This window comes from Mus caroli, chromosome 10 (assembly GCF_900094665.2).
Source record: "Mus caroli chromosome 10, CAROLI_EIJ_v1.1, whole genome shotgun sequence".
In the NCBI taxonomy this organism is placed as follows: Eukaryota; Metazoa; Chordata; class Mammalia; order Rodentia; family Muridae; genus Mus; species Mus caroli.
Window position 1 is genome coordinate 102,350,475 of NC_034579.1, and position 25,101 is coordinate 102,375,575.

At 36.6% G+C, this 25,101-nt stretch overlaps 1 non-coding gene across 1 annotated transcript; it reads right to left on the reverse strand.

Moving 5' to 3' along the window:
* Positions 1-417: 417 nt before the first annotated feature.
* Positions 418-524, reverse strand: LOC115032291. The gene has a single exon (XR_003837931.1). It is a non-coding gene; the product is annotated as a U6 spliceosomal RNA (small nuclear RNA).
* Between the last annotated feature and the right edge of the window lie 24,577 nt (positions 525-25,101).

Below are 25,101 nucleotides of genomic sequence, written 5' to 3' on the forward strand. Positions count from 1 at the left end.
CCCTTTAGCTCCTTGGGTACTTTCTCTAGCTCCTCCGTTGGTGGCCCTGTGATCCATCCAATAGCTGACTGTGAGTATCCACTTCTGTGTTTGCTAGGGCCCTGGCATAGCCTCACAAGAGACAGCTATATCAGGGTCCTTTCAGCAAAATCTTGCTAGTGTATGCAATGGTGTCAGCGTTTGGAAGCTGATTATGGGATGGATCCCCGGGTATGGTAGTCTCTAGATGGTCCATCCTTTCATCTCAGCTCCAAACTTTGTCTCTGTAACTCCTTCCAAGGGTGTTTTGTTTCCAATTCTAAGAAGGGGCAAAGTGGACTCTTTGGTCTTCGTCCTTCTTGAGTTTCATGTGTTTTGCAAATTGTATCAATAGCCAGAAGCTGGAAAGAACTTAGATATTTTCTTTATTTACATTACAGATATTTGGAATGTTTCATGAATTTGCCTGTCATCCTTGCGCAGTGGCCATGCTAATCTTCTCTGCATTGTTCCAATTTTAGTATATGTGCTGCCAAAGCGAGCACTAGTTAACAATTCTTAAAGAACTCATTTGAAACTATTATATTACTAATTTGTATTAGATGTTATTAATTATAGCATACATAGACAATATTTTTACTTTGTCATATAACCATAGAAATTTTATCTTCTCAGTCGTAAACACATGCATAAACAAGCAATAGTAAGTGGGGTCAGCAAATTGTATTTACAAATATATGTAACAAAATATATATATATTGCCATTGTTATGCATAGATATGAACATATATGCATGTATGTAATTTTACTTACATTTTGTAATTTTGGATTTTTATTTTTCCTGAATTTCACATTTCAGTTTTATAATAGGAATGTTCACTCTATATTGGGAATTTGTATCTTCCTTATCCTCTATGAAGGAAGATCTTTGCAGTCACAATTTTTAATTATGAACATCTTGGCCTCAGTAAATACTATTTATGATGTATACATACTTCAACATGTGAGTTCTAATAGACACATGCACAAAACAACTCCCACACTCAAATGATCAGGGATCATTGTGAAACAGGAGGCAGAAAGATGTAATTTTAGAAGCAAAATACATAAAATCTCATTAACATAACTGGACAAATGTCAGCTGTATATGGAAGCCCATATACAAACGCAAGTAGAAAGTTAAAACCTAGGAGGCCCTGGACCTCCACAAAGAGATACAGGTAACTAAGGAATGCTTAGATCAGAAGAAATAGTCTCCCTCAAAGAAGAGCATACCATTTAGTCAACCAGTATCAAGTGGTCAGCTCTGAACACATACATATATGTAATAATACAGGTTGAACAATTTTATTTATGTATTTAGGACTATGTATGTGTGACTACATATATATATATATATACATATGTATGCATGTATGTAAAAAATTAATGAAAAAAGAGGTCACAAATTTGAAAGAAAGCCAGGAGTGGTATATGGGAGTGTCTGATGGGAGGAAAGGGAAGGGGGCAATGTCATAATCTCCATATAATAATCTGAAAAAACTAAAAGAATTAATAAACATGATGTTGTATATAATAAACACATACAACATACAACCAGTTTTACGTGCCAATTTATAAAAATTAAATGATTGAAATGAAAATGAGATATGTGGTATTTTTGTCAAAAATTTTAAATATGTGAAAGAATAAGTGAGGTTTATTTATATATGACAACCATGTTCCCGGAGTCTGTATAATTATCTGTCAATATATGCCCCAGTACAGGGGAATGCCAGGGCCAAGGGGTGGGGGTGGGTGGGTGGGGGACTGGGGGGGGGAGTGTATTGGGGACTTTTTGGATAGCATTGGAAATGTAATTGAGGAAAATACCTAATAAAAAAAATAAAATAAATAATTTAGAATAGTTAAAGCAGAAGGATGACTTTTTGTGTAAATTGAAAAATATCTCATATGAGTGTGGTGGTACATGTCTTTAAATATTATACTGGGGAGACAGAGGCAGTTGGAACTCTGTATGTTTACTGTCTACAAAAAAAAATGTTTCTTCACATAAAAGTCCTAGCTACCCAAGTGAACTAGACACAAGCCTTCTAATGCAGCTCTCTGAATTCTAAAGAACTGGATTTTCATAGGGAATTTGAAACATCTGCATGAATCTACTATTTGAATCTTTGGGACTTACCCATACATGGATACATTGGTACAACCCAAGTGTCTTACTTCATATTTCATTAGGTAGAGACTCATAGCAGGTGGCAGTCACTGTGTGAAACCTGATAATTTCTATATTCTCTCATCTTCAAGTGTTTGCTTAGGATTTCACTGCACTGTGTGCTGCTGCACTCTTGCAAGAAACTGGAATATTTAGACCTTGATAGTAGCCTCTTATAGATCTGACTTGAGAAGTTTACCATGGGAGACACAATGAGGCAGAACTGGGGAAAAAATCATTCTGAATTCTAAGTCAGCATTTATTCTAAGGTGAGGTGACAGCAGAAAGTCTTTTGGAGTTTCATATTCCTTTTCTGAAAGGTAAGAGGACATTGCAGCCTAGGGTCTTGAAAAGCCAATCTATAGTCCTTGGTCTCTGCTCCCTCTCCTCCTCCTGAGGAGAGCCTCACACTGACCTACTCTAGAGCTACTTCATCTTCTGCCTGAGAATTTGTTGTTGATTTATAACATTCAGAAGACCAGGGGAGAGGCTCCAGACAATTTCTCTATCTTCCAGTCCAAGATGTCATCTACATAAAAAGAGGACCACAGCACTTCTTGTTTAGTGCTACAAGGCTTAAGTGGGGTGAATACACGGAGATGAGAAATACTGATGGAAATCTTAGAATCCCACCTATGGTAACCTGTCAGAAAACACTGAAATTCACTCAAACTACATAATGTGCAAAACCCCAAATCTAAAAATTTTCCTGACGAAAGGACTTCCCCAACTCAGCAAAGCTTTCTTAGGCAGAATGCACAAATTTAAAAACAAATTAGTTTGAGGATTAGAATCCTTAAATCTACTTTTGAGGAGAAAGTTTAGAAAAGAACAGTTAAAGACAATCATATACATAATATATCTTATAATGAATCATATTCCAATAAATAAAGTCATCTTTAATATTTAATATCAGATTACCAAAGTCAGTTTTATCAGACATGTATACATTCAATGAACACATATAAAATGATGTGGAAAATGATGTTTTCAGTGATTATTTTGAAATAGGAAGAATTTGCCGACCCTGAGTGTGTCATTACTTTAAAATAAGGATTATATTAAGTTTAAAGTACTTAAAAATTAATGCACATAAGCATTTAGCTCAATTCTTGAGGTCATTGTTTTCCTGTGAGGTCCCCATGGACATAAATATTCTGTACATTTTTACAGATTGCTCTCTGGAGAGTTTTTCTTCTGTTTCATCTCTTTTGCAGCCATTTAATTCTCTGTCTCAGCTGGAGATTCTAAGTGGGTGGAGGTGAAGGGCTGGCACTTCTACAATTCCATAAGGACACTACCACACTGGTGCAAAAGTCCATCATGAACAATGAGAAGATAAAGCAGGGTCACAATGGAGGGCAACTACATTGCAGGTAGAGAAATGAAGAGGACTGGCCCTTTTGAAAACAACTGGCAGATTTTTGTTAAAAATATATGACTACAGAGCATGAAGCAAGCCTACTTCTGTGCATCTCCACAAAACAAACGTGTACAAAGGTGTCCACATTCAGTGTGAGCTTTGTTCAGAATTGCCTAAGCAGAGCAACCCAGATGTGTGCTGAAGATCAATAGGGACAATACGTTTCTATTGTTGCATAATGCACCAGCACACCCTTGGTGGCTTAAAACAGCCCTCTTAGGCTAGTGTATAGTCTATAGTGCAGACATCCTGCAGCTCACAACTCCCAAGACAAAGACAGAGGTAAAGGTCAGGATATTCCTAAGGATCTGTGGAAGAGTCTTCCCAGGGTCTTCAGATTATTGGCAAACACAGTTTCTTGGAGCTTTATCATTGGACGGTAATTTTCCTCCCTTAGCATTTATGTGGTGTTGCCCTCAAATGTTATCAGTCCCTGTACTGCAGAACAGAGTCCCACTCCAACTTTAAAGACAGTAGTGATAAGCAAATGCACTGAGTGTTTTAAATCTCTGACTTCTGCGTGGACCAGCTATTTAGAACTCCCCCTTATTTCAAAGGGCTCACATATTTTAATTGGCCTCCTCTGGGTTAATTCTCTTTTGCCATGAGATATAAGAGAACTGTAGGACTGACTGATCCACATTATGTAGAGAAGCGCTTCCTATATTCAAGCACCATATTCTCCCTCCCCATCCCCCTTCCGCCTCCCCCTCCCTTTCCCTGTCGCCCCCTCCCATAAGAAGTCTACTAATCACACTATGTAAGCCAGTGATGACTCCATAACATCAATTCTGATATAGACACAACACATACAAATAGTACTGCCAATTAAAGTTAGAGGTATTTTATAACTAACAAACACTATGCTTGGTGAACAGACCAGACAAAAAAAGACAACCTGTATGATTATATTTACATGAAATTCTACAAAGGAAAATTAAGTCTATAGTGAGTGACTATCAATGGTGGCTCATAGTTTCAAAAACAAAACAAAACAAAACAAAACAAAACAAAACAAAACAAAAAAAGCAACTCAAGGAAAAAAACAAAAATGAAAACAAATTAAATCCACTAAATATAAAAGAGTCTGTAAGTGATAGACTAGCCTATAGATAACTTTGATTCAGCATAGTTATATTTAATTAACTCACAAATATCTTTATTTGAAGATAAATTTAGTCATCTCCCATGTTTAAGAAAGAATTGTCTACTGAAAGCCACCATTATTTTCCTCAGTAATTTCTCATAGGGATTCTGCCATTCACATTTAAGGCTTCACTTGTGTTCATTTGTACCATTGAACTCTAAGGAGTAGCTTTGCAGATGACTGCTAGCATTTCCTAAGAACACAAGCTTTTTATCTTTAATAACATGTGACCTCATTTTCTCCTCTCCATTCTCACTGCCTTTTATAGACCTTTCAGAACACTATATAATGGTAGTGTCAGCAAATACCTTTTTATGTTACTGAGTGGATTCAAAACCCTTTGACTGAATAGAATTTATTACTTATGCATTTATACATACGCTATAATACCAAAATAAATGTCCATGAATTTGAGAGGGAGCAGGCAGGGAGCTGGGAAAGGTGGGGTAGAGGAGAGGAAAGAAAGATGATTTGATTTGTAGTTTCAAAAAATTAAATGGAAGTATGAACATATTCAATAACCTCTATTAAGTAAATATTGTGCTTTTATCAGTTGAGAATACGGAAAACAGTATTGGTTCCTTTTAAATAGAATAAGCCTAAGAACTAGTGAGCCTATAGACAAATGAATTCTGTTAAAGATCACCTGTTTTCTTTAGTGTTGGCTACAGTTGTGGAGCAATCTTTATCCATATTCTGTTATCCATGCTTTCTGGTCCCAATGATGCACATACCTATCTTATGATCACTATTATTAGAAAAGAGTGATTCTTAGTGTTCTATGGCTTCTGAGTGGCCTCTACTCACAATTCCTTGTTGGGTCCTAGGTTATCTTCATCTATGTTTAAAGACTTCTCTCTCCATTATGGAATTAGGACTCTCTCTCTCTCTCTCTCTCTCTCTCTCTCTCTCTCTCTCTCTCTCTCTCTCTCTCTCTCTCTATCCTGGGACCATCTTTTCCTCATATGGCTCACCTGGCTCTGCGATGTCTGTTGTTATCTGAGTAACTCTGGGAAAGAAGCATATTCTATCCTCATCTTTCATCTCCTTTAACTTCCCCAGTGTTTCTGTTACTGTGACTTAAAAATCTAGTTTCCTTAGCTCTAAGTTTCCTGCCTGGGTAATTGAACAAACTCATCGTTTCCTTGTTCTCTCTTCCTTCCTCTCCTTATTCCCCATTTCTCTTCCTTTACTTCCCCTCCCTACCATTTTCTTTCCCTTTTGCTTCCCAATTTTCTTTTGATTTAAAAACAGTTAGATCACCATTTCATTTCTATACTTTACATTAAGGCTGTATGACTTTTTAGCATGTTACATATATCCTGACTTTTGTTGCATCTGGCATGACTAACTACTTGTGAATGAAACGATAAATGGACCAACAGTTTTGAAAATGGATGCTTTATTTTTGTCCTGTTTTCTTCCATGTTTTATTTACAATTGATACTTGCATCATCTACAAAATAGAGGTAATGATTCTTAGCTGCTATATTAGATAATATGAGAAATGAGAAATGGCTTGGTAAGCTACAGGTCTATATAAATGGTAGTTTGTATTAGTTTTATCCCATATTAACTATCCCAATAGAATTGTATTTGCTTAATAACCCAAAGAGGTCAGTCACTTAAAATAGAAGACAGGATTCCAACAGAGGTGTATAAAGCCAAAGGCCCTTTTCTGGCTGTCCCTAAAGTTTGTATTATATATCATCTCTGTGGTGGTCTAGGCCACAGAGGCTATAGCTGAGCAAAAGACAGCAGGAGGTATAGAGCAAAAAGGGCTGAAAACAACTCAGAAGAGCTAAGAGGACTAACATGCAACAGCACCACAGGAATACAGGCCATATCCTTCCTCTGATCCTCTGTCTCAGTTTTTCTTCTTCATTTTGTGCAAAATGGGTGTTAGCACAATGTCTGACTTTTCCTCCTTCCTCACCTTACTTATTAATCCCAGATCCTGCTTGATACGGTTCTTATCTCACTGGCAAGAGAGCAACTTTCATGTTCAGGTTAAGGTGTTTGATCTGTGGTGTTTTCTACAGAAGTTTTCTGTGGGACACCCTAGTTGTATATAATAATAATAATAGTATTCATAATAGTCATTATCATCCTTGCATAAAACGCCGGAAAATCTCATTATATTTTAGAATTATAGCTTCTCCTATGTTTACCTGACTATATTTTCTAACATTTGTATCAAGATATGCTCTTAATCAATACATGTTTTTTCTACATACTTAACTATTCTAACTTTGGTATTATGGATAAGATATTAAGGTAGTACTCATTATATCTTTCTAATGAGTCTGAGCATTGCTTGATAAAATGAAAGCTAATGGAGGAGTTGGATCTCAAGTATTTTTTTGCATGGAGGGGATAGTACTTCCCTAAGAAGACATGGATAATGAGAAAATTTCATTGCTATGCATTGGATACTTTCTACAAGGTATTAATTAGGAAGTATAAAGCAATCCCCCAAACAACCCAAGCTATTGCCATTGCTCTTGGTTTCCCATCAGAACTAGGTGATAAGAGTCTCCTGATAAAGATACCACATTTTGGTTGCACACATATTGAACACACAGAGAAATAGAGTCAGAACTTACACCAAACTTGCTCCCTGTGGTCCATGCATAATAATGCCATGGTCACCTCTTGAGGAGAAAAGTCATTAATGATGTTATCCAGTGGCAAGCCCTGTATGCTATAATACCTTCTGTTCAGATGAGATATACCCACCAGTTGAACAGTGGCAAGAAGGTTATATGTTAACTAACCACTTTTGGATTGATTGAGGCCAATTGCACATGAGGAAAGTCTTGCATGGAACTTTAAACCTGGGACACACACTCATGACTCAGGAAGCCATATACTCTAGAGGAGAACCTTTCTATGCTGACTTGTTAAAAGCACATGTTATCAAACTTCCTTCTACTTATTTATGTTTATACACATACATTAATGACACCTTCAAATTTGGCCAGAGATGTTTCTCCATGCATCCATTAGCAAATAATGCAGAAACTCAATACTTGTCAGTGTGCTAAAAATAATAAGTCTTGAGTGCTCAACCGTAAATGGGACATCTGTGTCACACCTTATACCTAAGCCACTCCGAGGGTCAGAGAAACCTAGGAAGAGGGAGTAGAAGCAATATGAGACCTGGGAGATGATAAATGGTGCTATGAGATGCTTTCTTCTTGACATTACAAGGTCATTCCACTCACGGACTCCCTGCAGCTATATGGTTACCTGAACAAAACCTGCACAAAATTAAACCAACAAGATCAGTCAATATCCCAACAGACACCACTGATTGAACTCAGCGGGTTACTTCCATCCATACCAAAAAACCCAAAAAAGCCAAAAAAAAAAAAAAACAAAAAAAAAACAAAACAAAAAAAGCCTCCCCAAAACAGGGAAGAAGATATAAAGAGATTGGGGTGGGGGGAAGAGGGGAATATTGGAGGTTCCTGTGGGGAGCATGAGGAAGGGACTAGGGTAAAATATGTTGAACATACTTTTTATGTGTTTGAAATTGTCATAGAATAAAAGATATTCTTTAAAAAAATAAGGTGAAACACCGTTAATAAAGATATCTAACATTGACCTCTAGTCTCCACATGCATCCACTCATATACATATGTGTGTGTGTGTACATGTGCATGCACCCACCAACACATTCACAAAGAGGATGTCCATAATCTCTATTTTTAATAACTGAAAATGCAGCTTAATTCGTGAGCTCCATATTGGCAATGAGCTTAGAGGCTGGGTGTTTGCAATCTGTATTCTCCCTGATGCATTCCGATTTTACCACCCACGAGCCACTCTGAAACAGAGATGCACAGAGAACTCACCTCATGGGATAATATGGCTTTCAGACTTCCCTCCTCTCTGTTTGAGGCAGGGCCCCTGCACAGGAAAGGCTAAACAATGCTCGCTGGTATCATTGCTCTAACAAAAGCCATGAAAGTAATTTTGTAAAGTGAATGAATAAAGAATGAAAATGGCTGTAGAGAACAAAGAATAATCCATGAAAGCTTAACTTCTTTGTTCTAATAAACCATGCTGTTATGAGTAGCTGATTCACAGACAATGCAAAGTAACAGAAGGGAACGAACCAGGCTCTGGACTGTGAGATGAGAATGCGATTAAACGTAAGGTGCTAATGTTTCCTGATATTCTAACAACCAGATCATTAAGAATATGGACAGGAGAGATGCATAGAGAAAAGAAGACTGATTTATGGTTGTATTATTTTTTAATTTTTAACCTGTCAAAAACATTGTTTTTACTTAATTTCATTCTGTACGTGTTCTATACAAAATGTGTTCACGGGGTGGGGTACCTATTAAGGTATGTTTTAATACATGCAGTGAGTGTTGAAATTAAGATAGGAATATCTCTCTTTCTAAATGTTTTCCTTACTTTAGTGTGAAAACATTTTACATCTTTTCCTCAGGCTTTTCAGAAATACACAGTATGCTATCGTCATATATAATCATCTCTCTTTCAATACACAACAGAAGTTCTAATTTCTGTCTGGTAGAGGCCCAATATCCAGAGATCAACATTTTGCTATACTCTGAATGGTTTCTGTTCCCCACCTTCTGGATACCACCATACTACGGTCATCTTTAAGGGGATGAGTCTTCCCACAATTCACATGCATGAGATCACACAAGTGAGGCCATATAAGTGCGACCAGGAACTTAGCCTGCACCTGCCTAACTTCACTCTACATAAGAATCTACTGTTCCATCCATGTTGGCATAGGTAATGGGACATCCTTCATTGACCATTGTACTGTGTATTTACAAATCACATCTCCAACAAATCATCAACATTCAAAACAACAATAAAGTGCAGTAGCTGCTCTTAGCATCTGCTGCAGGATGCTAAGGAAACTCAATGTTCATTTAAAGCCACTTATATTAGATTAACTCCAGAGGGGAATTATAAAATTCATGATGTCTGCTATATCTTAAAGTTTCTTATAAACTAAGAAAGATCCCTATTTTCCTTAGACAATAGCTGACAAGTAATTGCTCCGTAGTCAATAATTAAAGGTCAAGATAAAACTGATGACAACAACAAATAAGAAAGCCCCCCCCCCATTTTTCAAGGAATTATATCAACCATGTGTTGTTATGAAAAAAATGAATGCAATTACAATTTTCTAAGCCATGTGGTAGCTATATTTTATCTGAGTTAAGCTTAGGGGGACTGAATCAGGGGTTAGCAACGTATATAGCGCTTTCTGAAGTCCTAAGTTTGGTACCCAAGCAGCTCACAACCACCTGTAACTATGACTTCAGGAGAATCCAACCACTTGCAACTCTGATTCCAAGGAGATTAAATGTCTCTCGCCTCTTAAATACCTGCCCACACCTGTACATACTTACAAACAGATCTATATATACACAGAGACGATGATAAGTCTTTAAAAAAGAGTAAGACAAAAGAGTAAGCAAGGAAATTTGAATGATTCAGACCTGAGTTCAAGTCCAATCTCTGAAATTTGCCTGTGGTATGCTCTTGGAAAAATTATTTACTCCCTCACTTTTCAATATGCTCATCTGTAAAATGGTTATAGTCCTTCCTTTAAGATGGCTACTTAGAAGGCAATAGATATGTACATCTTCAGTATGCCAGGCAATGATAAATTCCACTAAATATACATTAGTTTGCTTCATTGTCTTCTAATATTTTCTTTGATTTTATTATTTAAAAATACTCCCAGATGTTTAGAATTATGCTAAAACTGTACGACATCATAGGAAGAAAATGAAATAGTATAATGCAAATGATTCATTTTCTTATATTCTGTCAAGTTTAATTGAACACTTTATGTGTATGTATAAATTTAGTGATTATAGGAAGAAAAACCAGACCAATAGAGAGAGTAAAAGAGAGCAAGAGAGAAGAAACAAAAATTGTAGATTAGCTTCAAAGTCTAGTTATGACTAAGTATGGCCATTCATCATTAATAAAAATTATATAGTAATGTGAAGTCATCGTACACATTTTAGATTAAGTTGATTTACAGCAGCAGGAAAAGATGCATAGCTCAGGTAGGATATTCTTGTTCAACTGTCTAGCTTTCCAAGCCTTAAATAATCCATATCCTGCCCCCACTAAAAAATTGTCATGCCTGACATTTTGAAGAATATGTGATTTTTCAAAGATGATACCATCCTCCCTTAGTCCTACCAATATGCTATGGTTTTCTTGGCTTTTGTTTTCTGTAATGTTTAATTACCTTAACCTGAAGTGTCTTCTAATCCCTCCTCAGATGATCAAAAGGCTAATATTTAAAAGAAAATAGATTCATTCTGTCAATAAAATCATACTAAATTGCTTTCAATAACAGTTTATTAGGTTTTAAAACATATTGAACTTTTGAGAACAAGAAAATGAAAATAAACCTCTTATAATGGTCTGGGAAGATAAAGAACTGAATAGGGAGGGTTCCAGATTTCATCAATTGTTGTTGCATTTGAGTTTCCAAATGATTTTGAGATTAGGTTCTAGGGAAGCTATCTAATTTCCAATATCTATTTGTTGTCCATACAAACTATTAAAATACCCTGCAAATTCCATCACGGCAGCACGAAAACTACCTCTCCCAGATGGCTTCTAATATCCATTAATGGAACAAAACAAATTGTTGGAACATGAGTCTTGATTTTGGTTTTGTAACATATGGTCTTACATTTATATCACACAATAAAGCACTTAAAAATAGATGGAACTTGTGGAATTTGCAGAAAATCCCTTGCCTGTGTGCCAATATATTTGAGCTCTTTTTTCTTATTCGCCTGTGCAAATTAAAACTGCATTGTTTAGGAATCACATCTAGCATTTATCTGCATTGGACAGTCCCTAATACCTGCTTAATGATACTTGAATCTTTTACCTGAGTTGATATAAAAACAGAATGAGATTTTCATGAGAAAAAAAAAAAGAGCTTTATAAAGTACATGATTTGATGAGTATATACTTAATAACGCAAACAATCCTGAAATACCAATTTAAGAAGATGAGTCTTGCATTCCTAATGCAAATTTTCTTACAGTTCTAAGCATTCTGATCTGTCTGTTTATATGTATTGATACCTACAATGATATCATGAAGGAGCCATTTGAGATCTGCTGCCATGAAAGCAAACTGAAAATGAACAAGCTAGTCACACACACCAAAAGTTCTTGCTTAGATGGTTTCAGCTGACACATTTCTTTCTCATTTCAAACACAGAGAAAATATGACCTAGAAAAGCTCCTGTAGAGGTGAAACAACAAGACCTCTGTTTATGAAGAAAAGGACCAATTGTGTAATCCTCTTGCCTTGCCCTGGGCCAAACATGCCTCTGTGTTGAAAGGGATGAATCTTCTTGTTATAGTTCTGTGCATGTGCCCTTTTGAGCATCCCCTTGGGTAAGAGCAGCCTCCAGCAGCTCATCTTGATGTTGCACTCTGCCTCCCGTTATTTATATTTCAGAAAGCCAAAATATTTGGTGCATAAATATTTTGTATTTTGTTGTTTGTGTTAAATAACATCATTTTGTATTTATGTTAAAGTGAAGATTCGGCATCCATTCCTTATGGAACTGCATAGACTGATTTCCAAATTCTCAAATGCTTATCAAAAAAGTATATTGATATACTTTTCTCCCAAATAATTTTTTTTAATTTGAAGAGATCCTTCACTTTTAAAACCAAAATACATTGATTTGAATCTTAGACTTGAATCTCAAAGTTAAGACTCTTACATGGGAAACACTTTAAGAAACTAGCTTGGAAAGTTTCCTACCAAGGATGATTTTTATAATAGCTTTTCCTTTTAAAGCCCTGCAGGAATGCTTACCATATATTTACATTAGGAGAGACATTGCTTGGTTGCAGGGAAGCTCAAATCTTGTTTATTAAGTTCATGTTTCACACAAATATTAAGATGTATACTGTTTTGTTGTAGAGTTTAATAAGAGTTTTTGATTATTATAAGTGTAGAAGTTAAGGTGTAAACAGTATTAGTCAATTACATCAACCCAATTTATTATAAAAAGTTTGGTGACCTCTTTTATTCCTGTTGAGAAAAAGAAGAAAAAAATTGTAGAAATTCTATACTGAGAAAAAATGTCCTATGTCATGTCTGAAATGTACAAACCATTTCCAATACAGCAGATTCCAGCAAAGCTCATACTTCATACATACACCTGCAGGTTAATCTTAGAATAGAATGTATAGCGCCATGGTTTAAATTTTATCCTAGCCTTACCTAATTGATTAAAACAAAATTAAATGCAGGAATTTAGCAATTAGAGGGAGAACCTCCTCTGTTGAATTTTAAAGAAGTTAAGATTGAATTATCTTCATATTCAAAAGTGGCAGCAAGCTTTGATACAATGTAAAGTTCTTGTCTCAAGGAAAGACAAATGGTAAATAAAGAAAGAGAATGGTAAATTCCTCATGATTCTTCCCTGAGTGAAGGAAGGGCAGCTGCTTCAGAAAATGCTAGAAAGAAGCCACATTCTTTGTAGAGTTTAAGAAAAAAGGACAAAGTAATACACAGGTTCAATGTCAAAGTCAAATCAAAGCATTGTGGGTGGAAGCTCGTATCTATGGGAGGCTGTAGCTAAAGTATAGCTATGAGCTTCCAGAATACACAGTGAGTTCAAAGCTATCAAAGTTACAGAGTGAGAGCTTGTCATAAAAGAAAGCAAGTCGGTAAATATTTATCAGTTTCTGTGTGATATTATATGATATCACATTCATGCTTTACAGAAATGAATGTGCATCACTCCCTCCAAGGCTCAGGTAACCATCAAACAGGAGGGAAGAAAAAGAACATAAGAGCCCAAAGATGAGGAGAAGGGACCATGAAACACTATCTTGTAGATGTGACATGACTTGGCCATGACACTCATGAACTCACAGCAGGTGTGTTTGACTTTCACAGGGCTGGCAGGACACTGAGGCCAGGACCAATCAGTTCTAGGTGGTTGGCACTCATGGGATCCAGCTCTGACTCTCCAGGGGAGCTATTGGCAATGGAAGGCAGCTATGGAAAACCAAATGACTGTCTTCAATGATATAGACACTGGTGAATTATTCCTGACATGTGGATATCTCAACACTCACACTCATGCCAGTTGCTGTAGTTAAGTCCTGTGAGTCACAAAGGGAAAAGAATAAAAAGAAACACAAAAAACATGAAGTGGGGATAGAGAGTTGGTACAAATATAGAGAGTAGAGAGGATGGATGGGAGGGGAATAGGTGGAAGGGTATAGTGGAAATGTGTGTGTATGTATGTGTTTGTGCATGGATATATGTATATATGTGTAGGTATGTGCAGAAAGCTGTCAAAGAATAAATTAATTTAATAACAAAGGAAAAGAAAAACAAAATAGAAGAGACATAAGCCTTTTCTCTATTTATATCCTTTGTTCTCAGTCAAACATGAAAATATGAACCATTATAGCTTTTCTTCTCCAAGGAGATAATAATTAGAACAGTGTGCACAGAGAAAACAAAAGAAAAAATGAATAGGAAGGGGGTTACAATACCTTCATCCATCTCTTCTTCTCATAGGAGCTAAAGGATTGATTTAGACAAACTATTTATCTACATTATTGTCAATCAACACCATTAAGGATACTGCCATATACATCCCCTGCTTAGGAGATTGGCAGTCTTATTCATAGATTTATAAATGAAATATTCCTGTTTTGAATCAGAAATGTGTATAATTATAATCAGGGAAATATATTGGCTATGTACATATTATATACCCTAGTTCATTCTGACGCCAAAACTATGAATGATTACTAAATAGCAAATTTGTCTCACTAAATGAATTTAAGTCTTTCCATGTGACAAGACTAGTTTCTAATGTTTGTGGACCCTCCATTCATCAGTGATTTAGAATCTCAGGACTCCAACTAAGCTCCAGTTTGGCTATGCATGCTATTGTTTTGGAATAGAAGACATCAAGGAAAGCACTCTTCAGGATCTCAATGAAATCACAATGGGCTTGTCAGTATTTCCCTCTCCTTTGCCTGCTCTGCGTCAGTGAAGCTTAAACCATCATGGCTGGTGCACAGTTCGATTTCCTTGAAGCCCACTGGATTGATATTTTACAACTCCTTTGTACTCCTTAGAGTCTCTTGCAAAGTCTTGTTCTATTCTAACTTGCTTTTCAAGATTGAAGTTGCTGGGGTTTGGAATATGCCTCTTTTTATATTTTTGTCTGCCATTTGTACCTACCATAAAACCTAATGCATTTTAAGGAAAAAAAAAAAAAAGGTCAACTAACGCATCACTAAATTGTAACCTCTACCTGGAATGCCAAGGTTTGTATTGGGGAAGAACAAAGTGCTTATAAATATTTAGCAAGGGAGTCAGTCACCAAGTAGGTGGTAAATATCAGTCTGTTCAAAAGAATTAGACAGTTCTTTTGTTTTAATGGCCATTAATTTAAAAATTTCTCAAGAGGGCAGCAGCTAAGGTCAGATTCAAATGGAGGTTGGGAAGAACACATGCAGGTTCAAGGATATATGAGAGACTAACTGAAAACATTTTAATCCTCTTTCAGTTTAATTAGCATAATCCTGCTAAATTCCAATATTTATTACTTCCATTATCTTTGTTTTCAGCTACTTGTATTTATACTCGCTTATTAAATTAGCAGAATTCTACAATTTAAGAAGAAATCCTAAGTTCTTACTGGACTTTACGATGCAATATATTATCACTATATGTACAAAGCATCCAAACAATGTATTTTTAAAGACAAACTTTATACACACTTTGCAGATGCCCTAAACATGGGTAAAATAATACAGTTGATGTGGCAAGGTTAATCCTTATACCCAACCTGTCAAAGGAACAGGAAAATCACCTGAGAGGCTTGTCTTTGTTGGTGTTTTGAGCGGGGATTAACTGGGGGGAGAAGACCCACCTTAAATGGAGGCTCCGAGCCCCAAGTGAATTAAAGTGGAGAAAAGCACAGTAAAGTTTAAGGATCATCCAGACTCTTCTCTCTAGGCTTATTGAATACAGAAGGGATATGAGCATCTGTCTCTCCTTTCTGCAGTGTGCCTTCCTACCATCACAGGCTAGGCAAAATACATTCTTTCCACAGTCCTTTTTTGGCAAGTATTTTGTCACAGCATGAAGAGAAGTGACTCATAGAGTATACATTTTGAAATATTCGGCCAAGGAAAACAAGAGTTATGTGTATAGACAACAAAATGTAAAGACTGTTTTAAAACAGATGCCATAAATATAGATATTGGTGTAAAGAAACCTGATGGAGAAAGAAGCAAAAATATGGAGCCCAAACTTAAGGAAGCAATAGGAACTTACTAGAGAAGAATCTGTACCTATTGCTGAGCAAAAGAGCAAATGCTTGAGTAATGAAATAGAGGAAGGAGTGACGTCTCAGGATGGAGCAACTGCTGAGAGTAGGAACACAACCTGAACCCCTTACTGTTGATGTCATATGAGCCCTACCTCTTCATGCACAGCTACATAAAATCATTCACTTAAAGCGAGAGGTGGGAAAAGGGAATACATTTCCGGAAATTGAGTAGAGTGGAGATTAGCAACATATGGCCCTGAGAAGCCCCTTGGGAGTCTGACTGGCTGGAGCTGCAGGCTGGCTGCCAGACCCTATTAAGTGGGGGAGTTGATTAGAGGAGACAACAGGAGCCTTTTCTTGATTTAGGAAAATTGATTTCCAAACAAATTAATGACAGTTTAACCATAAAATCCTCAAGCTTGTAAATCTATACGCCGACAGATAATGCAATGGTCAATGATTAGGAAATATACCTTGTTTATTTTTTGTTGTTGTTTTATTTTTATATGTTTTCAAAACCTGTGTAGGATCTTCATAACCACAGGTTCTATTTTTCTGCATGTGTATAAGTCCCATATGCATTTGAAAAGAAACCTCTTGAATGTTTAACCCCTCCTACAAGCTACTTACTTCTTAAACTCGTCTTGAAATTCATCCAATGAGACTAAAGGTTGTCACTGGTAATCAGAATCTTGACTAATGGAAAATTAAAGATTTAGAATATAACATTTTATCCAAGCAAAAATATGATTTACAGACAAATACCTCCATATTCAAGTACAAAAGGAAAAAAGAAAAGGAAAAAGTTCCACATTGCTTTGATACGGTACATACAGATGTGCTATAAGGAAATAGATGGTCTTCAGCACTGCTGAATTGTTCAGAATCAGAGTTCTGAACATACATGCACTTGTGTGTGAACACATACATACATACATACATACATACATACATACATACATGCAGCTATCCTGAATAATTCATTTTACCAATGACACTGTAAAGAAGGGATCACTAGAATACTTGAGCAGTGGATCCAATTCTTTAATGATATATGATCACCATTTATTGCTTCCACTGAATGTCAAACTGTAGAGACACAGCCTCAGCAGGATTAAACACCAAAATAGGCTTCACATGAATTTTTGACATTTCTCTCCTTGGATGCTATTAAGAGAGCTGACAAGGACTTACTTTCAGGAGAACGATTCAACTCTTATGAATAATCAGGGAATTGGATGAACCAGAGATCACATCAATATATTTAAAAATGTTTCTACCATTTCTTAGAAGTTGTGGATAATTACTTTTTCTATACAACTCCTAGTTATTCTAATCTAACATAAACAATTAGAAAATGTGAAATTAAAATTTACTGAATTCAAGCAGGACAGTTGTTTCCTCTTGTAAGAAATAATAAAGGGTAAAGGAATAAGCATTTAACTTGTTGTATGCATGCCAGGAATTTTTGTCAGGTTCTTTTATTTAATATTGAGAAATCATTTTATTCTTATTCTTTCAAAATAAATGGATAAACATGTGAGATATAGCACTCAGATTATGTAAGTTCCCCATTCAACTATTGATCCACAGTTGGGGCTTAAAATCATTGAGCTCTGACTATTAAGCCTACACTCTTAAGTACTTCATGGGGTTACAATTATTCAGCTCATATCTTAAAAGTTAAAACACAATGTGAATGCATATGCATATATGGATGTATGTTTACATGGGTACATATATATATATGTGTGTGTGTGTGTGTGTGTGTGTGTGTGTATACAAGTATACATGTATACATGCACATGTATAAACATATATATGTACACCTTCTATAGACAGCAAAGTCCTAAAATTACTCCAACTTCAGTGCAACATAATGAAGTAGAACAAATTAATAGATCCATTTCCTGATATTTGTGGAATTTTTGGTCACTGGTTTTAGAATAAGGATTGGATCCTCTCTGTTCTTGGGACCAAAACACCTTCTCATCTTCATATATTCTCCAACAACAATAAAATCAATCTTTTGAAGGCTATTCTATGAAAAGACTATTGGGAGATAAGATTCATTAAAATGCATTTAAAGCATATGACATTGTCTAGCCCTTCTTTTGCTTTCATTTGGAAATAAAATCCATTCTGATGCAGAAAATGCAGAGTGAAATATCCTAAAACATGCATTTCCCTTTTCCTAAAAATGACTTAGAAATGGCAGCTAATTTTCCCAGGAGAGCAGTAACTGCTGTAAATTTTAAAAGGAAGTTAGTAGTCCTTATGAGACCAACTTAGGCCCTAGGCCATCGTTCTGGTTTGCTGATTGGTATAGGGATCAGAATGCTGTGTTTAATTCTGGTATTTGATGTGGGATGTCTAAGAGCACAAATCTTTTCCTTTTGGAAGGAGAGACAAAGGCTGAGGGTTGGAGCTGTGACTGCATTGACAGGGACTATGCAATTAGAAACATTATATATAACTGATGGTGAGTTCCTCCTTTTCAGGTAGGGAGCTTATATTTTATTGCTCCAGTCATATCTTTACAATGGAGTATAAATTAAAAGCCTGCTTGTGCACCAAGCCAGGTCCTTTGGGTGGTTCAGTCAAAGAGGTAAGTCCTCCAGCTGGCTCACAACACATACATCCATTCCTTGGCTCTAGTTTTGAAATATTTCCAGCTTTGAGTTCATCAACAATTTCTACAGTATCCTTAGGTGGCATATCAGCATGGTAGTCATCATTTATTTGAACCATTGGTGATTTACACAAGCTGCCAATCATTACTTTGCAAATGCAGCTCGAAATTTCAAGCCTGGGAGTAGATGATAATTTTTAGAAATGTTTTATGATGCATTTTTAACTCTCAGAACATGCCTTTCAAATGCTTTAATATACATAGATATTACTTCTCTTCCTTCCTTCTCCTCCTCCTCCTTCTTCTTCAAAAAATAGAACAGCTCTTTATTAAGGGACAGCTTCCATATAGAAAAAAAATATAAATTACATTTGGGAAAACATTCACCTGTCACAAATATGTTCAAGAAAGTATTCATTTGTATCTGAACCCTGTGAATTATTTACATGAAATTATTTATATATAAATTTAAAATAAGAATTCTTATTTTATGAATGAGAAAGGTTTACATCTCACTCAAAACCTGAGTAAGAGCGAGCATTAAACCACTGAGAAAAGAGTAAGTCCGGAATGGCCAATAAATATTCTGTAGAATTTTTTTCTCTCTTAAGTTTGAATTAAGGGAAAATAAATTAAAACATGATATGCCATCTCCACAATATTGACATTTAACAGCTTGGAAGCTAGTGAGAAGGTAAAACCAGCCATGTTCTTCTGTACAAGGTCTAGTTTGCACAGCCATTTAAGTCTAACTTTTAGACCCATCTAACCCATGATGATGTGTTCCTACAGCATTTTGCTAACTTAGTTTGTATGGTGACATTGATGCAACTCCCATCCCCATGGCCATCTCTCTCAAAGGCTCCTTCCTGGAAAGTTGTCAATGCATGTGTTCCACGTTGCTTCTGTCAGAAAACTCACTTACCATCTGTGTCTTGTCTTCACTCAAGACGAGCTGCAGCTAGTGGAAACTATTTTCCTCAAAGATGTCACCTAAAAGTAATTAGAAGAAAAAAATTAACCAATTATCTGGGAGTAAGATTAGCTTTAGAACACAGAGAACTTTAGAAGAAAACGTGAAAATGAGAAGTCTGGGTGGAGTTGTAAAGAACAGATATCACCACTAGAGTTTTAGACACCTACACATGTGCTTGACCATCTATGATTACCTATACTTAGGCTGTGTTCAGGTATCCTAAGAAATTCCAAATCCTAACCTCTCAATGACCACGGATCTCTTCTAAAGGCAGGAAATAATGCTAAGCCAACTTTAAACTGTAACAAAGCCAGTCAGCAAAGACTGAGAAAATCACTGGCTACAGTAATTTATGGTCAATAAGTCGATGACCACTAAAAAGTTGATTGACATCAGTGGTACTTCCTGAGAAAAAGTGCAAGCTTTGCAGAATTCATCATGACAGTCTCAGATGTGATAATAAGTAGTAATAACTGTAGAGGAATTTTAATCCAGTAACATAACTACTCTGACAAGGGATCACAACCAAAGACCTAGTTTTGTGTGATCTAGCTAGAATTATATACCTTTATTGCCGCAGACCCTCTGGGCCCCTTTGTCTGCATGGAACGGGTCTCTAGTCGTGGGTGGGCAAAGTGTTAGATGAATGACAGACAGATGCACACAGTAGAGGTCGTGTAGAATCTGAATGATTTTGTCAAATCGAGCATCAGACTTTTTATACAGAAGACAATAAAGAAGTTGGGTGACATACCCGCAAGGTACAAATGAGGTAACCGGATGCTTAATGATTCTTACACAGAACAGAGGAATGAAAAAGCAAAGATCGGAAGGAACTGGGCAATAAAAATAACTGAGACAAAGTCAGCCCTATCTAAGGTCAGCTATAGTCTTAGAAGCCAGGTGTGAGGTCTTTACTCTCCTAGGGCAAGGGCTTTCACACCCAAGCCGTGGTTCTAACTAGGGAGTTCTGTTCTAGCTAACCATCTCATGAATAATGCAATACTCTAAAACCATAGCCCGATCTACTTCCTAAGCCATTGTAAATTCCTGTATATGGGTGCGACTTGGCTTTTATTCTAAGTGATAGTGTAATACCAGAGGCTATTCTGAATGTCACTGAATGTCAGAGACCATCCAGTGAGAAAGTGATCCCTTCTCAAATCTCTTTAACAAATCAAATGGCCTTGTGCTAAGAGCTGGTTGCCACCCCCCTTCCTCCTTATTCCCTTCCTAACACTTAAGGCTGTAAAGTTGAATAATGGTCCCCTCTTCCTTATCTCTTCCTGAGTTCCCATGACATCCAAGGACATGAGTTACGCCTGAGCCCAGTCTGACACCCAAGGCTGTCAAGGAGGATCTATGTTCCAGAGATAAGATGCAGAGTGCCCGCAGTTTGGCGCCTGACCTCAGCCCCCATGTCAGCAGATGCCCACTTCTTTGTTCTTTGTATAATTCTCCCTCGACCCCTCCCATTTTCCCCACGATGTATGCTTTAAAAAGAAGGCACCTCAGCTTAATAAATGAGACCTTGATAGGTACAATTCTACTTGGTCTCCGCCTCTCTTTCTTTTCCTCCCATTTCCTTCCAGGTTTGTGGTCCCCCTCGCACCCACGAATAACTGAATCCCGCGGGACTGGATAACTGAATAGCAATATTCTTACTGAATTTCAAGCCCATGGTCTTGCTCAAGGATGTTCTAGGACTGTTGGAACACTGGCGGAAGGCTTTAGCTATGTCAGAATTCAATCTTAAAAGGCACTTATAATAGGATAATACCAAAAGAGAGCACGTGGATCCATCCACTAGACTAACTCGGGAATGGAAATTAATGTATGGGTTAGAGAGAACACCAGACTCCAGGAGCGAGTTTCTGTGAAACTCTTTTGCCCTGTTAGTAGCTTTCAAGCCTCTCGGCTTGTCAAACTGACTCGACCGGAGTGCGTGGCACTTTTTTCTCTCTGGCTGGAATATAGTACACACCTTTCATCCTAAATAATGACGGTACAGTTAGTGTGTAGAAGGAAACAGCTAAGTTTGAAAATGTCATCTAACTGAGGGACAAAGTGATGAATCGGGGAAAGATTTGACAGGATGAGTCAGAGATAGGATACACCCAACTCTCATAAGGACAGACAAGACTTAAAAGAGGACGAGAGAGAGAGAGAGAGAGATACAGAGAGAGAGATACAGAGAGAGATAGAGAGATACAGAGAGAGAGATACACAGAGAGAGAGATACAGAGAGGGAGAGAGAAAGAGAGAGAGAAAGAGAGAGAGAGAGAAAGAGAGAGAGAGAGAGAGAGAGAGAGAAAGAGAATATGAATGAATGAATGAATGAATGAATGAATGAATTAGAAAAAGCCAGATTGGAACATATTGCCTAAGTTGGTATCAGGCCAAGCTTAGCAATTCAGTTAGAAGCTGGGGGAAGTCAGATTGAAACAGTCTCGAGAGAAGTTTGGGTCAGAGAAGTTGAGTTGAACCAGCCAGCCAGAGTTCAGAAAGAGCTCAAAAGCATGAGTTTATTTAGCAGTAAGCCTCTGAGGCAACAATTATATTTGGCAAATAAAATCGACATTTACAAATGACAATCTGTCTTCATCACCAACACCTTCAGTTCCATCATGCTCTTCTCTCCATCCCTGTCATTCTAGGGATTAAAACCAGAGTCTTATACTTAAGTGCTGTACTATTAAGCAATGTCCTCCTCAACTCAATTCATGTAAGTTATATCAAGTGTCTATATTTACTTCTATATATTGATGTTAGACCTTAATTCTACTTCTCTTTCTTAATGACCATAATACATTTCTCAGGATATGACCTTCTCAGAGGTTATTTTTTCAAAATCAGATTCTGCAGCTTGGCATTTCTTGTTTCTTTAATAAAAGAAAAGAACATAGGCTAAAATTGTTTGTATGACCTAGCAAATATTATGGAAAACAAAACAAAGTAAGAATTATATTACAGTAAACTGCTAAGCTCATCTTTACTTGTTTCTGAAAAAAACAAAAATGAAAAACAAAAACAAAAACAAAAAACTGCCAAGTAATGACAAGGAGTCAGGGTCAAAATGGGATGAAAGTGGCTATTTAGTCTAACTAAATAAGTTTATCTAACTTTCCCATGCTGTGATATGTCATTGCTGTCCAAAATTCCTCACCCAAGAACTGTGCAATTGAGACATTAAAAATTACAAAGCAAAGCCCCATAATGCTTTAAGTATGGTAGCATTTTGTTTTGGGCTGTGTGCCTTGTTCTCCTGGACTGTGTGCAGCTCATGGAATCTGAGGAGGAGATCCCTGGAACTTTAAGCAAAGGTAGAAGCTAAAAGTAAGCAATGTGGAGATGCTACAAAAAGGTGCATTGTTCATCCAGAAACACAAATTGGTGTAATTTTGTTATAGTGAGAAGGGCAAAGACCTGTAAGGGACAGCCGCTGGTTTTGGTGATGGCAATGAGGATGAGCAACTGAACTGGAAATATTTTACTTCTGTCACATGCATTCAATTTCAATAACAAGTCAAGACTGTGTAGCCACTCTTCACATCAAGTGCCTTAACTAATACTTCCTGTCTTTCTCTTCACTGCCATTTCTATAGTTAAAACTTAGAAAGGGCGCTAAAAACAGAGGAGAACTTCTTAATCTCAGGTCATTCATTTTTAAAAACTACTTGCCAGACAGAAGATACTTTTACTCAAAATATTTGTATTTCACTTATATATTTAAGTGTATGAAAAGTAAAATATTAGCCGGGCGTGGTGGCGCACGCCTTTAATCCCAGCACTCGGGAGGCAGAGGCAGGCGGATTTCTGAGTTCGAGGACAGCCTGGTCTACAAAGTGAGTTCCAGGACAGCCAGGGCTATACAGAGAAACCCTGTCTCGAAAAACCAAAAAAAAAAAAAAAAAAAAAAAAAAAAAAAAAAAAAGAAAAGTAAAATATTGAGAAATAGCAAAGTGTAAAAGTGCAAAGGAAGAAAGAAACGTGCAAAAGCTTGTTCTATACATAAAACTATTGTGAAATTCATCTGAGACATCTTTGACCTCTAGATCCACCTTCTTCTGCTTTCCTACACTGCTATCCCCAATATATTTTTCCAGGGTCTGTTTTCTCTTTCTTTCTTTCTTTCTTTCCTTTCCTTTCCTTTCCTTTCCTTTCCTTTCCTTTCCTTTCCTTTTCTTTTCTTTTCTTTTCTTTTCTTTTCTTTTCTTTTCTCTTCTCTTCTCTTCTCTTCTCTTCTCTTCTTTCTTTCTTTCCTTTCTTTCTTTCTTTCTTTCTTTCTTTCTTTCTTTCTTTCTTTCTTTCTTTCTTTCTTTCTTTCTTTCTTTCTCTCTCTTCTCTTTCTTCTCTCTCTCTCTCTTTCTCTCTCTCTCTCTCCTTCTTCCTTCCCTTTCTCTCTTATCTCCTTGTCTTCCTCCCTCTCTTTTCTGTTACTCTAAGGCTTCTCTGAAAAGCTAGCATGATTTAACATTTAAAAACTTACATTCAATCAATTCAAGCCAACTATTTAAAACTCATTACAGAGGTCAAGCAGGGTCTATGTCAAAAGCAAAGTTCCAGAGAAACACCTTCAATCACAGTTAAATGTTTTCATTATCAAAGGAGCAATTCAAGGTCTTTATTGATTAATGTTGTAGTCCTTTTATTGACTGTCATAAAAGAATACTCAGCAGCATTTTCACGTTAAATAACCTTCATTACACTCCTGCAGGATGTACTCACTTATCCAAAATAGCTAAAAATCTCATCTGGTTGCCTATAAAGCAGAGATTAATGGTGGAGTGTGTGTGTGTGTGTGTGTGTGTGTGTGTGTGTGTGTGTGTGTGTGTAGAATAGAAAATTAAGTATATTTGTATCAAAATTAAATTAGATGGGGGTCATATTTGTGGAGTGAGAGGAAAAGACTATACAACCTTAACCTGAGTTTTAGCTCTTGGCTAAACCTTACAGCTGAGCCAAACACTATTTCTCTGTTTAATTTTAAAAAGTACCAATTTCTAAAAACATAGGCAATGTAGCTGAAAGCTATTCCAAATAGGGTAAATTTGGGAGCATTCTGGATTAAAGCTGTCTTCATTTGCAATTTACAGGCTTTTTTTTCCTACTTAAATGTGTATCACAAATTGGTGATTCTTGCTTCATAAAGGATTGTGTGTGACTTTGTTAAAAAGCCATGCTTTACAATTAACACTTCTATTAAAAATTCATTTAAAAATCATTTAAGTGGATAGAATTGCAGCTATCAGTGGAAATAAACTCACTTGTGACATCAATTTTATTGAAACATAGTCGTTCGTTTCTCTCTTCATGAGTTGGTTCAGCATAGCCTTAGACTCAGATTTGTGACATTTCTACATC